We start from the raw sequence: 12,979 nt of genomic DNA, 5'->3' as shown, positions 1-12,979 counted from the left end.
CCAGGGTCCTCCACCTTGGCCTTGGGGCCTTCAGGTCATAAGGGCATCTGCCAGGGGAGTACCCACCTGCCCAAGGAAGCATACTGAGGCAGGCCCACCAGGAGAAGGCCCAGGACCTAGCTGGGTGCATGAGCCAGGACAGGCCTTGGGAGCAGTTTACCAGAAGGGGAAATCCGGCTGCCTGGAGAACTGGGAGCCTCAGAGACGGCTGGGCAGCGATGGCCCACTAGAGTCTGTGCCCCTAGTTCTCCATCTGTAGAGCTCCAGGGCTTGGTGGGTACCGGGTGAGGATGGCATCCAGGAGGCCCTGCCTCTGCCCCCTTCTGGTGTCCGGGGCTGCTGCAGCCTCTACCCTCAGCCCGACGGTTTTCTCCTTCCTAAGGACTGGTTTGGGGGCGGCCTTCCTGCCAAGACTCTTGGAAATGCTGAACTGTCATCCCCCAGGAGGGGGCACCAGGGGCCCAGGAGGAAGATAACCCCTCCCCATGATGACCTTTGTCACCCACCTACAGAGACAAGCCTCCTCCCCATGGTGACCTTGCTGTCACCCACCCACAGAGGCACGCCCTTTCCCCGTGATGACCTTAATGTCACCCACCCACAGGGACACACCGCTCCCCATGATGACCTTAATGTCACCCACAGGGACACGCCCCTCCCCGTGGTGACCTTGCTGTCACCCACCCACAGGGACAGGCCCCCTCCCTGTGATGACCTTGCTGTCACCCACAGGGATATATGCCCACCTCTCAGGGGATGACGCCAAGGCACTGGTGGGCACAGTGTAGACAGATGCTGGGAAGAGGCACCTCCCAGAGCTCTAAGCTGCCCTCCCAGGCTTCCCGGGGTGGGGGGCAGAGACCCCAGGAGACAGTGAGAGCCTAGGAAACAGGGGCTCTTTCTCAGGACCAGGCAACCACAGTGACTCAACAGTGCTATCCACAGCCAGACAATGCCTTCTGAAATGCTGCTGCCCAGGGACCCTCACAGCCCAAGCTCACGGGATGAAAACGCCTAACTCCTACCTGGGATGGTCAGGTAGGCGGGGGCAAGCAGGGACTCAGGGTGAAGAGTACCGGAGTATGTGGTCAGGTGTAGGGGCCATGGGGACAGCACAGCCAAAAGAATTCTCATCCTATCCCAGGATCCACTGCTCTGGCCTCTGGTCCCCTGGGCTTCCCCTGACTTCCATCTCCCAGGCTGGCTCCTCCTCACCTCCTTGCCTGCTCCACTCCAGCGGGCATGGGGGCTCAGTCCACGGGCCGTTGGTCGCCAGGTTGTGTGACTGCCCCCCTCCGTGTCCATCCCAGGATGACACTCACTCGCATGTGCACGTCTCTTGGCTTCTCCAAAGCCAAGTCCCACCTCCCCACCCAGGCCATCTACAGTTGAGCAAAGTGCACCTGCCTCTGTTCCAAGCCAGAACCCCTGGGCATTGTCCCCCTGATTACTGTCTCACACCCACAGCCATCTGCTGGGAAACCCAAACCCTGCTGGCACTAATCTACAGCCCCCCATAGACACCCTCCCCCGCACTGGGCTGTGGCAGTCATCTGCTGGTGCCTTTAATGCCTGGGTCCATTCACCCCATTGCAGCCACCTGAGCTCTGCTGTACTCACATCTTCAGGGCTCCACCTCACCCAGAGTCAACACCAAAGTCCCCACAGACCAGCCCTGGCCTCCTCCTTGCCTCTGGAGCCCTCGGAGCTCTGCGCCTCAGTCTCCCTATCTGCAGCATGGGTGTCCCCTCCCACCCCCAGCCTGCTACCCAAGGCCCAGGGCCAGGCTCCTCCTCCACCCTGAGGTGACTTAGTGAGGTCATGCCCCAGGCCTCAGTCCCTCACCTGCCTGTGGAGGGCAGGGCTTGCTGGGTAGGAGCAGGCCTCACCCCCGGCCAGTCTATGTGCCTGGAATCTGGTCTCCCCTGTGTCTTAGCCTCATCCTCCCATCTTCCTCACCTCCCAAGGATGGAGCAGCTGCAGGGCAGGAGAGGGTGCGAGTGGGCGGGGGCCCTGAGGCAGCCCACGTCCCAGTGCCTGCTGCGTCTCAGCTGGGGGAAGGGACTTTCACCCCAAGGGCTCGGTCTCTGACTCGCCCCAGGAGGACCCTAGGCGCCCCTCACAAGCGGGAATGGAGCCCCTCGGGCACCACCTCCTGGGGGTCCTCTCCTCTCTACCAATGACAAGCAAGTCCTTCAGGGTAGGGTCGTGGCAGCCACACCTCCAGAGACCCCTTGGCTGCTCCTGGACCACACAGCTGCTCAGGGAACTTTAACCTCTGGCCCCCTCCACACAGCCCCGCATGACCCCTGCAGGCACTCGCCTGTCACTCGCACACAGAAGGGCACAGCACACACCCTGGGGGAGGCGCTGCCAGCAGCTGTTGGCCTCAGCGTTCTCTCGAAGGCATTGAGCACAGCAGCCACTGGGACCCCTTCAGAAAGCAGTTCAGGACACCAGCCCTGCCCAACCTTGACCCAGACACCGCTGGGTGGGTGGCAGCTCAGCTCCAAGGTGTCCCTACTGGTTAAGAGTAAATATTCCTGCTGGCCAGAATCAGGCACTGGGATCTCTGTCAGTGACAGCATGATGCAGGCACCCCAAAACCTGGCACACCAGGACTCAACACCCCACAGGGAGGCCCCATGGCACCCCCAATTTACAGACACACCAGCAGAGGCCACTGGAGCCCTGAGTGAGGAAGGAGCCAGCCCAGAGCCTGGGGTCTCAGCAGACAGTGCTCAGAACCAGGCATGGGCTGGAAACTCCCTGAAGAGCCAAGGGTCGATATTTTCAACTTTGTCAATGCATCCGCCCCAAGGACGGGGCCCTGCAGTTGTAGCGTGACCACAGCCTTCCACAGACAATGTGTAAATGAACAGGCAAGTCTACACTCCCAGAAAACTTCACTATGGACATGGAAACTTCTCACTGGAAAGTGTCATAAAGTGTTAATCTTTTGATTTTTTCCCTATTGCTTGGGGATGTAAAATTCACTCAGTTCATGGGCAGCACAAAAGCAGGTGGGGACAGGCTGCGCCTGGCTGACCTCTGGCTGACGTGGAGTTCTGGGGAGAAAATGATGGGATGGGGCAAGCCCAGCCCCCTCACAGTGGAGATTCACCCAGGAGGGGTCCCTGTCAGCACCCCCTCCCCATCCCTCGTCTTGGCTTAAGGAGTAGCTCAGGTGGAGAGTGGGGGAACAGAACGGGCCTCAGCAACAAGGATGGAGATGCAGGCCCAGGCAGCCGTGTGGACAGATCCACTCAACAGTGCACGCTGCAGGGGCTCTCAACACCAAGCCAGACAGGCTTGACCAGCCAAGGGGCCCAGAGTCGGGGCTTTCGGGGGTGGGAATGTTCTATACCCTGCGGCTCATATGATAGCTCCACACGGCGGTGGTTACAGAAAACACACCCTGAGGAAAAGCAAAATACAAACAGGACACCAGGTCTGGCCAGTTGGGTCTCACAGGCCAGTGGAGTGAGGAGGCCCAGGTGGGCTCATAAGAGTGCCTAATAGCAAACTCTGCCTGCATGGAGTTTGGAACCCTGTGTCTCGCAGAGGAGGACTCGGGCTGGGAGACGGAAACTGTCAGAGTCACCAGGCGAGCTAGTCAGCGCTGGAGCCACAGAGTAGGTAAACAGTCCTGGGCCCCAACCCTGAAGGCTGAGAAGCTGGGGTGGGGGCACATCTAAGGGCAGATACACACAGGTAGCCCCTCCCCCTACCCAGTGAACACCTAGCTCCTGAGGGGCCACCAAGGCCTGATAGCAGGGACGCACCAGCTGACCATCACCCCCGGGCCTCTCTGCCAAGGTCAGACAATACCCAGTGCAGACAAGGTGGTTCTGCTGGGAAAGCCTCCCCAGATCCAGCTGGGCCAGCGATTCTTTAACTTGCCATTCTGCTGACACTGGGCCTAGATCCAAGGGCCCCGCTGCCCACATTGGCCACACCAGTCCTTGGCTCCCTGGCCAGGCCAAATTCTGCCCATCCTGCCTAAGCCAGCTGCACATGCCCAGTTCCCACTAGCATTCTGCCAGCCAGAAGGACCCCCACTCACCCCCTGAAGCATCCACAGGAGCCTGCGTCCCACAGGGACCTACAGCTCATGGCCAGGTCCTGTGGTCAGGGGCTCCCGCCCTGATCTCTTCCCTCCAGTGCTGGACATCGTGTCTTGTGGGGACCACCCAGAGCTGGGAGATGCCACCCCCCAGAAGGCAGAAAACTGACTGGTCATGGCAGCCTCAGGCCCAGGCCCTGGTCCAAGGGCAACAGCTGGTTGGTTCCAGTTTGGTGAGGGCAACTGACAACAGGTGAAGCCACCTGTACAAGTATTTCCTTCAAACTGGCCTAGTGAGGGGCTGAGGAGGACCCAGAGTAGCCCCCAGCCCCACCAGTGTAAGCAGGGGTGGGGGAAAAGACTGCATGTTCAGCCAAGGGCTGACCCCTGACCTGCCCACCCACTCAGCCCAGTAGGGGCCAGATTAGGGACCCCTGACTTCAGGCAGAGGCAGGCGGCAGTTACTGCCTCCTGTGAGCCCATCCCAGGGCCCCTGGGGACACATGGCAGGGCCAAGTTGGGGGAATGAGGCAGGGGAATGCTGAGTGAAGGATGTGTGGAACTGGGCAGGAATGGGCACTAAGGCCAGGGTCTGGCTCCCCCTGGGCAGTGGAGCACGGGGCAGCCAAACCCCCACATCCCCCACTGCCACCTGCCCAGCTGCCAGGCATAAGTGATACCTATACTCCCCTGGCCGCTCCAGGAATGGTTCTTTCTTGATCAGTAGAAAGGGGCCCAGTCCACACCCACATAGGCACGGGAGTCCACACACATCAGAGAACAAAACTGCTGTGCCAGGAAAGGGTGAAAATATTCCCCTCCTGCTGTGGGTCCCACAGCACCTGCTCCTGCGAGCACCCCCACCCCACAAGGTGCTGACCCAACCAGGGTGCCACATGCCAAGAACAGCCCAAAGGCTGTGGCAACCTGGCAGGGCTGTTCAGGACCTGGGCATGATTCCCGGTCACAGTCTCCCCGACTTTGCTGCTCACTGGCCCTGGGCCTCAGTTTTCCCCACTGTGGCAAAAGGTAACCTCACCCTGAAGGCTAGAGGGTCTGAAAGCAGAGGGCAGAGATATTTCCCGTCCTGGGTCTCTTGCCCAGAGATCACTGTGCACCAGGCCATGGCCAGGCCAGTCTCCCGGGGGACTGTGTTCCCTGTCCCCTGCCTCTGGAGTCTAGTGGCCAGATCCAGGTCGCTACAGTCAAGAGCCCCCAGTGTATTGGGGAAGCCCTGGTTGGGGGGCGGGGGCGGATGGAGGTGGAATGATGCTCCATCGAAAGGGCCCTGGGTGGGTCCCAGAGAACAAGCATCAAATTGAGGCCCTTTTCTGAAGTTGGCTGCCCAAGGAATTTGAGTTTTGGAGTGAGATGAGAACATGGGGTCAGGGAAGAAAGCATTTTGGTTTTGGAAATGCACAATGTTCTCTGAAGCTCTCTGAGGTCCAGATGTTTCGCTAGGTATGTGCTTTAAAAGGGCCTAGGAGTGGGGGCGCCCATACGGGACAATGCAGCCAGGGGCCAAGGTCCGGCCTGCCTGCCTCCCCACCTGCAGGCATTTCAGAGTTCCATAGCAAAGTCAGAAAAGAAAAGTAAAAAAGATCTGCAGCCAAGGAGGGCTCACGAGAGCTTACCAGGATTGTCCAGTTTATCGTCAAAACACCCCTGACATACGGGTCCTTCCTGGCAGGTGAGGAAACTGAGGTTCGAGTAGGGCTTCCAGAGCTGGGGCGGGCAGTTGGCAGCCTGCAGCCCCTGAGGTCCTGGCAGATCTTCCCGGGCCCCCAGCCGGACACGCTCCGCTCCAGCTCATTCACCTGTCAATCACCAGGACTCAGGCCGGCTGGGCCTCCCGTCCTCCCGCCAGCCCCCTGGCTCATCGCTGGGGCCTCCCTGCGAGGCTGTCAGCGGCCGAGGCGGGCGCTCTTGCCGGGGTGGGTAGCCGGCGCCCCCGGATCAGGCCCCTGCAGCAGCCCGCCTGGAACCCGAGCCTGGCCGCGCAGGGAAGGAGCGGCGGCCCCGGAGTTGCTCCGCCCGGCTGAGGCCCGGGCAGTGGCTCCTGTGCACCCTGCAGCCCCTGGCCCTGGGCCCTCCTGGAAAATCCTTCACATCCTGCGGGCCCTGGACCGCCAGCGGCCTCCCAACCCTGGGCCATCTGCGCCTCGCCTCCGCCTGGCATTGGACTTCTTAGAGCCCTGGGCACGAGGGCAGCGTGGGGCAGGGGAGGCCGTCCAGGCCGCTGAGAGGACGCGGCCGCCGCACCCTCCAAACGCCGTCCTCCTGCTTCAGCCAAAGCCGCCCGGAGATGGGCCCAGGGACTCCGCGCTGCGGCCTCGCGCTCCGGGGCGGCCCCGCGGCTCCAGGAGTCACACACGCCGCCGCGCCAGCGCCGACCGACCGCAGCCTTCGGGAGCAGAAGCAGCGCCGCGCGGGCCCGGACCCCACACGCTCCCCCGGCGCCGCCGCCTGCAGGACCCCGGCCCTCCCCGGGCTCGCTGGGTCCTTCCTCCCCCGACCGCGCGCGGTGCCGACGGGCTCCAGGGCGGCGCCAGCCACCACGGTCCCGGCCACGCAGCGGGGGTGCGGCCCCCACCACGGCCCCGGCAGGCGGGGAGCGCGCGCTCCTGGTCTCCGGCAGCGGACGGACCCCTCGGACTCCGGCCACCCGGCGCCGCCGCCTCCCGCCGAAGTCCCTCCCGGGGCAGCCGCCGCGCACTTGCCGGAGCGGGAGCGACTGTGAACCCGAGTCCTCCCCGCGCCCCGGGCCCTTCGCGCGCCCGCCGGTCCCGCAGCCCGGCCCTGCGCCCGCCCGGGGACCCACCAGTGCGGCCGAGCGACCCGGCGTGACCGCGGGACCCACCGGCGCCTGCCCCGCGTCCTCTCCACCCCCGCGCGCTGGGCCGAGGCGCCGGGTCTCGCGAGGTGCAGTCGGGGAAACAGTCGGTCCTGCGTGGCCTCTGGCCGGGCGGGGGCCCAGCCTGTAACCCCAACAACTGGGGAGACTGAAGCGGGAGGAGCGCCTCGGTCCAGGAGTTCAAGGCCTGTTGGGGAAATCCGCCCCACACCCCGGCGGGTACCCCGAGTCCAGCGGAGACAGAGGATTTAGAAGGAGAGTAAGAGTCTAAAAGGCGGGTCCAGGGGCCCGGAGCTCTAGGCCTCCACCCAATTTATTGGTTTACAAGCTCTTTGTGCTTAGGGCAAATGGGAGTGGTAAGAAGGGATGCGGAAAAGGATGAATTAGTGAAGGAGAACTCGCGAGTCGTTCGACAAGGTGTATAGCAGTGGCGGTTTCTGCGAATTTTCCTTGAGCAAAGGCGTGTGTCTACTTAAGATCTTTACCTTTAAACTACTGAAGATCTTTAACTTAAGATCGGGACTGAAATGGGTGGGAGCGGGTTTCAGGAGGAGCCAAGATGTTTGATTATACTCCACTTCGACGGAGTGTTATCTCCCCGAGCACCTGCAGCATGCCGCTGAGCTGTTACACTGTGGGGCATAAAGACATGAAGGCAATAAAGGAGACTTTTCTCCCCAGAGGCCGCCCATGGCTCCCCATGGATGTCGCACACAGGGGAGACCAACTCATCTGGCGTTCCAGAAACTCTGTTGCCCACATGTGCCCCTCCTTTTGTCTCTATTATATGTGTATATATATATATATTTTTTTTTTAAATTAATAACCGCCGCCATTGCTATTTCCTTCACTGTGCCTGGCTTCCCTCCCAAGGCGCGTCCGCATCTGTAGACTAAAAACAAACAGCATAGGCCGGGCGCGGTGGCTCAAGCCTGTAATCCCAGCACTTTGGGAGGCCGAGACGGGCGGATCACGAGGTCAGGAGATCGAGACCATCCTGGCTAACATGGTGAAACCCCGTCTCTACTAAAAAAATACAAAAAACTAGCCGGCGAGGTGGCAGCGCCTGTAGTCCCAGCTACTCGGGAGGCTGAGGCAGGAGAATGGCGTGAACCCGGGAGACGGAGCTTGCAGTGAGCTGAGATCCGGCCACTGCACTCCAGCCTGGGCGGCAGAGCGAGACTCCGTCTCAAAAAAAACAAAACAAAACAAAAAAACAGCATAAACAGACACAAACCAAAATAAAATTTGCAATTGTTGATCCACCTGTGGTTTTAATCCACTTTAAAGGATTAGTGTTAGAAAGGCCATCAGCAGCTCCAGTAAGAATATCAGCTCCAGGCAACAGGCTGAGATGAGCCTGAGATGCCTCGAAAAGTTGTTTTTTCAGTTTAGCAATATCTAATGTTAAATTATCTTCTTTTCCTTGTAGGTGACATCTCATCGTCTCCCAGTGGTGTTCAGTGGCATTATAAGAGCTAGGAGTAATACAAAAGTCAGAAGTATTCCAATCACATTGCATTTGAATTCTATGCTCCAAGCTCATAATCCGATCTCCCATCCAAATTACTGTTTGACGGAGATCATTCATTAGATTTGCCAATTTTTGTTCTGTTTGGCTTTGGGAATTCCAAAGCTTAGAAGAATTGTTCTGCCAACTATCCACAAAGCCCACAGTTTGAATAGAAGAGTGCAAAGCAACACCAGCAGCAGCAGCAGCTATGACAGCTAAAAGGCCCATGATCACAGCTATTAAAGTAAATATGAATCTCTTTGATCTACTAAGTATTCCTTTTAGTACTTCCGGCGATACTATGTATGGAGGGACAGGCCTCCCAAGGTCTATTGAGGGAAACAGGTATCCAAACTCCTTCTCAGGCCCTAACCACTATCTTTATTAGAGGTAGGATTAATGCAGGTAAAAAGACAACAGCTGAGGCATGATATGGTTTGAGAGTCAGATAGGATGTCAATTTTTCCCACTGCCAACATAAAAGGAGGTTTAACACAGCTCTGCAATGGGACCGTCTGATTAGAGGTCATGGCTACAACAAATTGAAGTTTTTACTATGGGTCTCTGTTTTATATTCTCCTTTCCAAATCCGAATTGGGGTTCGAGCCATCATTAATTTCCACAATTCTGGATGTTCTGTACTTTTAATTGGGTCAATCATTTTTGGGCTTGGAGGAGCCATATCATTCTCCTCCCACTTAATAGGGTAGTTTGTTTCAATTCTTCTGTGTAATTTTGGTGCATTATCTGGGTAGTCGTTTGCAAAAGTAGTCTCTCTACAATCTTCACTCTGTCCAGTACAATTTACTGCAAAGTGTCCCCTAGGGGCCCAATCAATGACGATTCCATAGGAATTATTTTGCAGTACAGCAGCACTGTTTGCAATACAATCGTCCGAGGTTACCAGCTCTAGCTTCTCAGACCATTTAATGGCAGGAGGTTCTTATTAGGTTTAAATTTATTAATCTGGTGATGTGTCATAACATAGCCATGCTCAAGGTATTTAATAGTGTCCAAAGATTGAAATGTTCTTCCACAGATTACATGAATCATTTTTATCCATTATGTGCAGGAACATAAGCCATCCAACTTTGTATATCATAATTTAAACATCCCGGCCGGGCGCGGTGGCTCAAGCCTGTAATCCCAGCACTTTGGGAGGCCGAGACGGGCGGATCATGAGGTCAGGAGATCGAGACCATCCTGGCTAATACGGTGAAACCCCGTCTCTACTAAAAAATACAAAAAACTAGCCGGGCGATGAGGCGGGCGCCTGTAGTCCCAGCTACTCGGGAGGCTGAGACAGGAGAATGGCGTGAACCCGGGAGGCGGAGCTTGCAGTGAGCTGAGAGCCGGCCACTGCACTCCAGCCTGGGCGGCAGAGCAAGACTCCGTCTCAAAAAAAAAAAAAAAAAAAAAAAAAAAAAAAAAAATAAACATCCCGCTGCCGGCCCCAGGCAGATGGAAGGAAAGCGATAACCAATAGAAGTATTCATTAACATTCCTTCCTCCTCTGGATGAGTAGGACCTCAGTTATCTGTTGGTCCAGGCATCCAGACACTATCATTAACATAAACCTCCACTGGGATGTCTAACCATGTAACAGGCCTAATCAGTGTTGGGAATGGAATGTACGCCCAATAAGTTTTTTCTTATATTCAGGGGGAGAGTATGATATTACTCCCAATATCACAGGGGTTGTACACACCTCCTGCAATATTGTTCCTAATATCCTGAAGGGGAGAGCATAATATTACTCTCAATATCGCAGGGGGTGTACACCTCCTTTGTAATATTGTTCTCCCCTCTCCCCCCATTACGATCCACATCGCAGGGGGGGTGAGGCACCCCCCGCAATATGGGGAGTAATAGCCAGCCCCTCTCCCCCTCTCCCCCCCGGGTCTTATATAAGGAAGCTGGCCTTATATAAGTGCCCCCCCAATGCCATCGCAGGCTTTGATGTATTCACTTAAAGTTTTTTCCTCATTTAGATCTGCCTTTCCCTTAATAGGTCTAATTGGTGCCTGACATTCTGTATTAGCATCTTCATGAGCAAGCAGCTGAACGATCAGTTTCTTGGCATGAGAATCCGAAATAGCCTTTTGAGCCGCATCGTGCAAACAGGCGATAAAAATCCGGATAAGGCTCCCTTAGACCCTGTTGAACTGTGTTAAAAGAAGGATAAGCAGTAGCAGGGTCATGAATTTTTTCCCAGGCTCTTAGGCATATAGTTCTGAGCTGATCAACAGCCTCATCAACCATTTCCATCTGTTGATTTAGAGTACCCCATGCCTGTCCGATTCCAAGCAATTGATCAGACGTGATATTAATGGGACGTTGGGCTTGAGCATTTCTGCATGCCTGATTTGTTGCTGCATCCCTCCACCAGGTTTTAAAATGGAGAAATTCAGAGGGGAACAGGGTGGATCGGGCTACTGCCTCCCAATCCACAGGTATTCAACGTCTGTTATAAGCCACACATTGTAACAAGGAATGAACGTAAGGAGAATTTGGCCCATATTGTCCAATTGCTTGCTTTAAGTCTTTTAATATTTTAAAAGGAAATGGCTCCCAGCATGCTTGAGCAAGTTCTCTGACCTCCTCAGCTAGCGAAATAATGACCAGAAACTGCCAAGCATTCAATCCCCCATTTCTTGTGCCTGGCAAATGGATGCCTGGATTGTCCGTGTGCCACAATTTGTATTTGGACCGGCTCGCAGCATTCCTCTACCATAATTAACAGGTGGGCAAGCCTGGATCATTCCCTCATCGTAATTGGCTGTTGGATAAGCCTGAAGCTTCCCTTAGCCATAGTTACCTGCGGGGCCTGCAACAATGGGAGCCCCAAGGCGCGTCTCAGGCTCCCCTTCCAAAAATTCCTGAGGCTGGCCTGGGGGTGGCCGTTCCAGACCTTCCCCTAAAGGCGCGGTAGGTGGCGCTGTTTCCTTTATAAGTTTTTGGAGATTAGCATACATACCTTCCGGTTTCTCGTCCTTTTAAAAACTAGACTGTCATGGTTCACTTTGCTGATACTTAGACTCCTGATTATTCAACTTTCCTATGTCATCCTGAAGCTCCTCCTTCTCCTCCTCAGTGTGGAAGGGCTCCAGTGCTCCAGTGCTCCAGTGCTCCAGTGCCGACCACACAGACCAAGCGGAGAGGGGAATATCGTGGCCCTCTCGTGCTGGTTTTAAGTCTGATCCGACCTTGTCCCAACCTTCTACATTCATGGCTCCATATTCCGGGAACCAAGGAGAATACTTGTCTACCAGATGGAACAAAGATGTGAGATTTTGGGTCCTCACAATTACCCCTCCGCGGAGCAGTAACTGCCGCACAAGGCTTAAGAAATTAGCAAACTTCCTCTCAGCCTGACCCACATGTTCCCGAGGTTTCCCTGGAATTCTCGGAGCGCCCGACTTACCCTAGAGCTTGAAGTGAAAACCTGCTGGGGAGTCCTTTGTCCGTCGTCCTCCGCTTTCCACGCTCTGGTGTTCCTTCACTGGATTATTTGTAGAAATTACGGAGAGAGACCAGCCTGGGCAACCGAGGGAGACCCCCGTTTCTACAAAAAAATAAAAATAAAAAAAATTAGCCAGGCGTGGTTTCGCGCGCCTGTAATCCCAGCTACTCCTTGAGAAATCAGACAAAACCTGGCACCAGAGACTGATTTTCTTCTGAAATGCTTTCTCCAAAATATTTTTAAAACAAAAGGGGGAAATTGGAAAGGAAAATATTTTGGGCCCCCTAAATCACTAAGATAACGGGAAAAGTCAATCTGGGAACTTCTTAGGGCAAACCTGCCTCCCATTCTATTCAAAGTCATCCCCTGCTCACTGAGAAGCATGCATATCTTATTGCCTCCTTTGGAAAGGCTCATCGGAAGCTCAGAAGAATGCAACCGTTCGTCTCTCACCTACCTGTGACCTGGAAGCCGCCTCCTGGCTTCAAGTTGACCCACTTTTGCTTCAGATTGTACCGGATCAAACCAGTGTTCATCTTACATATGTTGATTGATGTCTCCTGTCTCCCTAAAATGTATAAAACTGTCAGATACAGTCAGTTTCTCTTCCAAGGTTTGGCATGTTAACATTCTTGTTTTTTGTTCTGGAACTCAACTTTCTTGTTCTCCATGCCTGCTTGCCCTTAGTTACTGTAAACAACCTTCCCGTCAGTTCTAATCAATCACTCACATCTGTTCCCTTGGTTACCTGCTCTGCACCCATGTCTCCCTTCCAAACCACACGTCCCACCGTTGTAACTCACATCCCCCTTCCCCCTTCCTTATTTGGGAAAATATTCACAAATAGCCAACCGGGTCGGTTTAGATCTTGAGGTCTGGCCCCAGCCCATGCCAGAGGTAGGGATTGCGTTAGGAATAAAAACCTCTGCTTTCCTTTTTCCGCGTGCTCTTGCGATTGTGACTGATGCGAGCAGCACGCTTCCGCAGAAGTAAATTGCGTTGCTGAGAAAACTTTCGCCTGAGTGCTGGTTTCACTTTGCCGCACGGAGCATTTATCTCCAACAAAACCAAGCTGTGCTCTGG

The 12,979-nt window shown here is 55.5% G+C and overlaps 1 long non-coding RNA gene across 2 annotated transcripts; it reads right to left on the bottom strand.

Annotated features, from left to right (window-relative positions):
• Positions 1–7,204: 7,204 nt before the first annotated feature.
• Positions 7,205–12,863, bottom strand: LOC115899082. Of its 2 annotated transcripts, XR_004058689.1 has the most exons (4): positions 12,749–12,863; positions 12,354–12,464; positions 11,858–11,998; positions 7,205–7,552 (listed from the first exon to the last, which is right to left on the bottom strand). It is a non-coding gene; the product is annotated as an uncharacterized LOC115899082 (long non-coding RNA). The 2 variants fall into 2 exon arrangements; XR_004058688.1 differs by having other exon boundaries at positions 12,354–12,863.
• Positions 12,864–12,979: the final 116 nt, after the last annotated feature.

The sequence above is a fragment of the Rhinopithecus roxellana genome, chromosome 8, assembly GCF_007565055.1.
Source record: "Rhinopithecus roxellana isolate Shanxi Qingling chromosome 8, ASM756505v1, whole genome shotgun sequence".
NCBI classification, from domain to species: domain Eukaryota; kingdom Metazoa; phylum Chordata; class Mammalia; order Primates; family Cercopithecidae; genus Rhinopithecus; species Rhinopithecus roxellana.
This window is presented reverse-complemented; position numbering and strand designations above follow the sequence as displayed.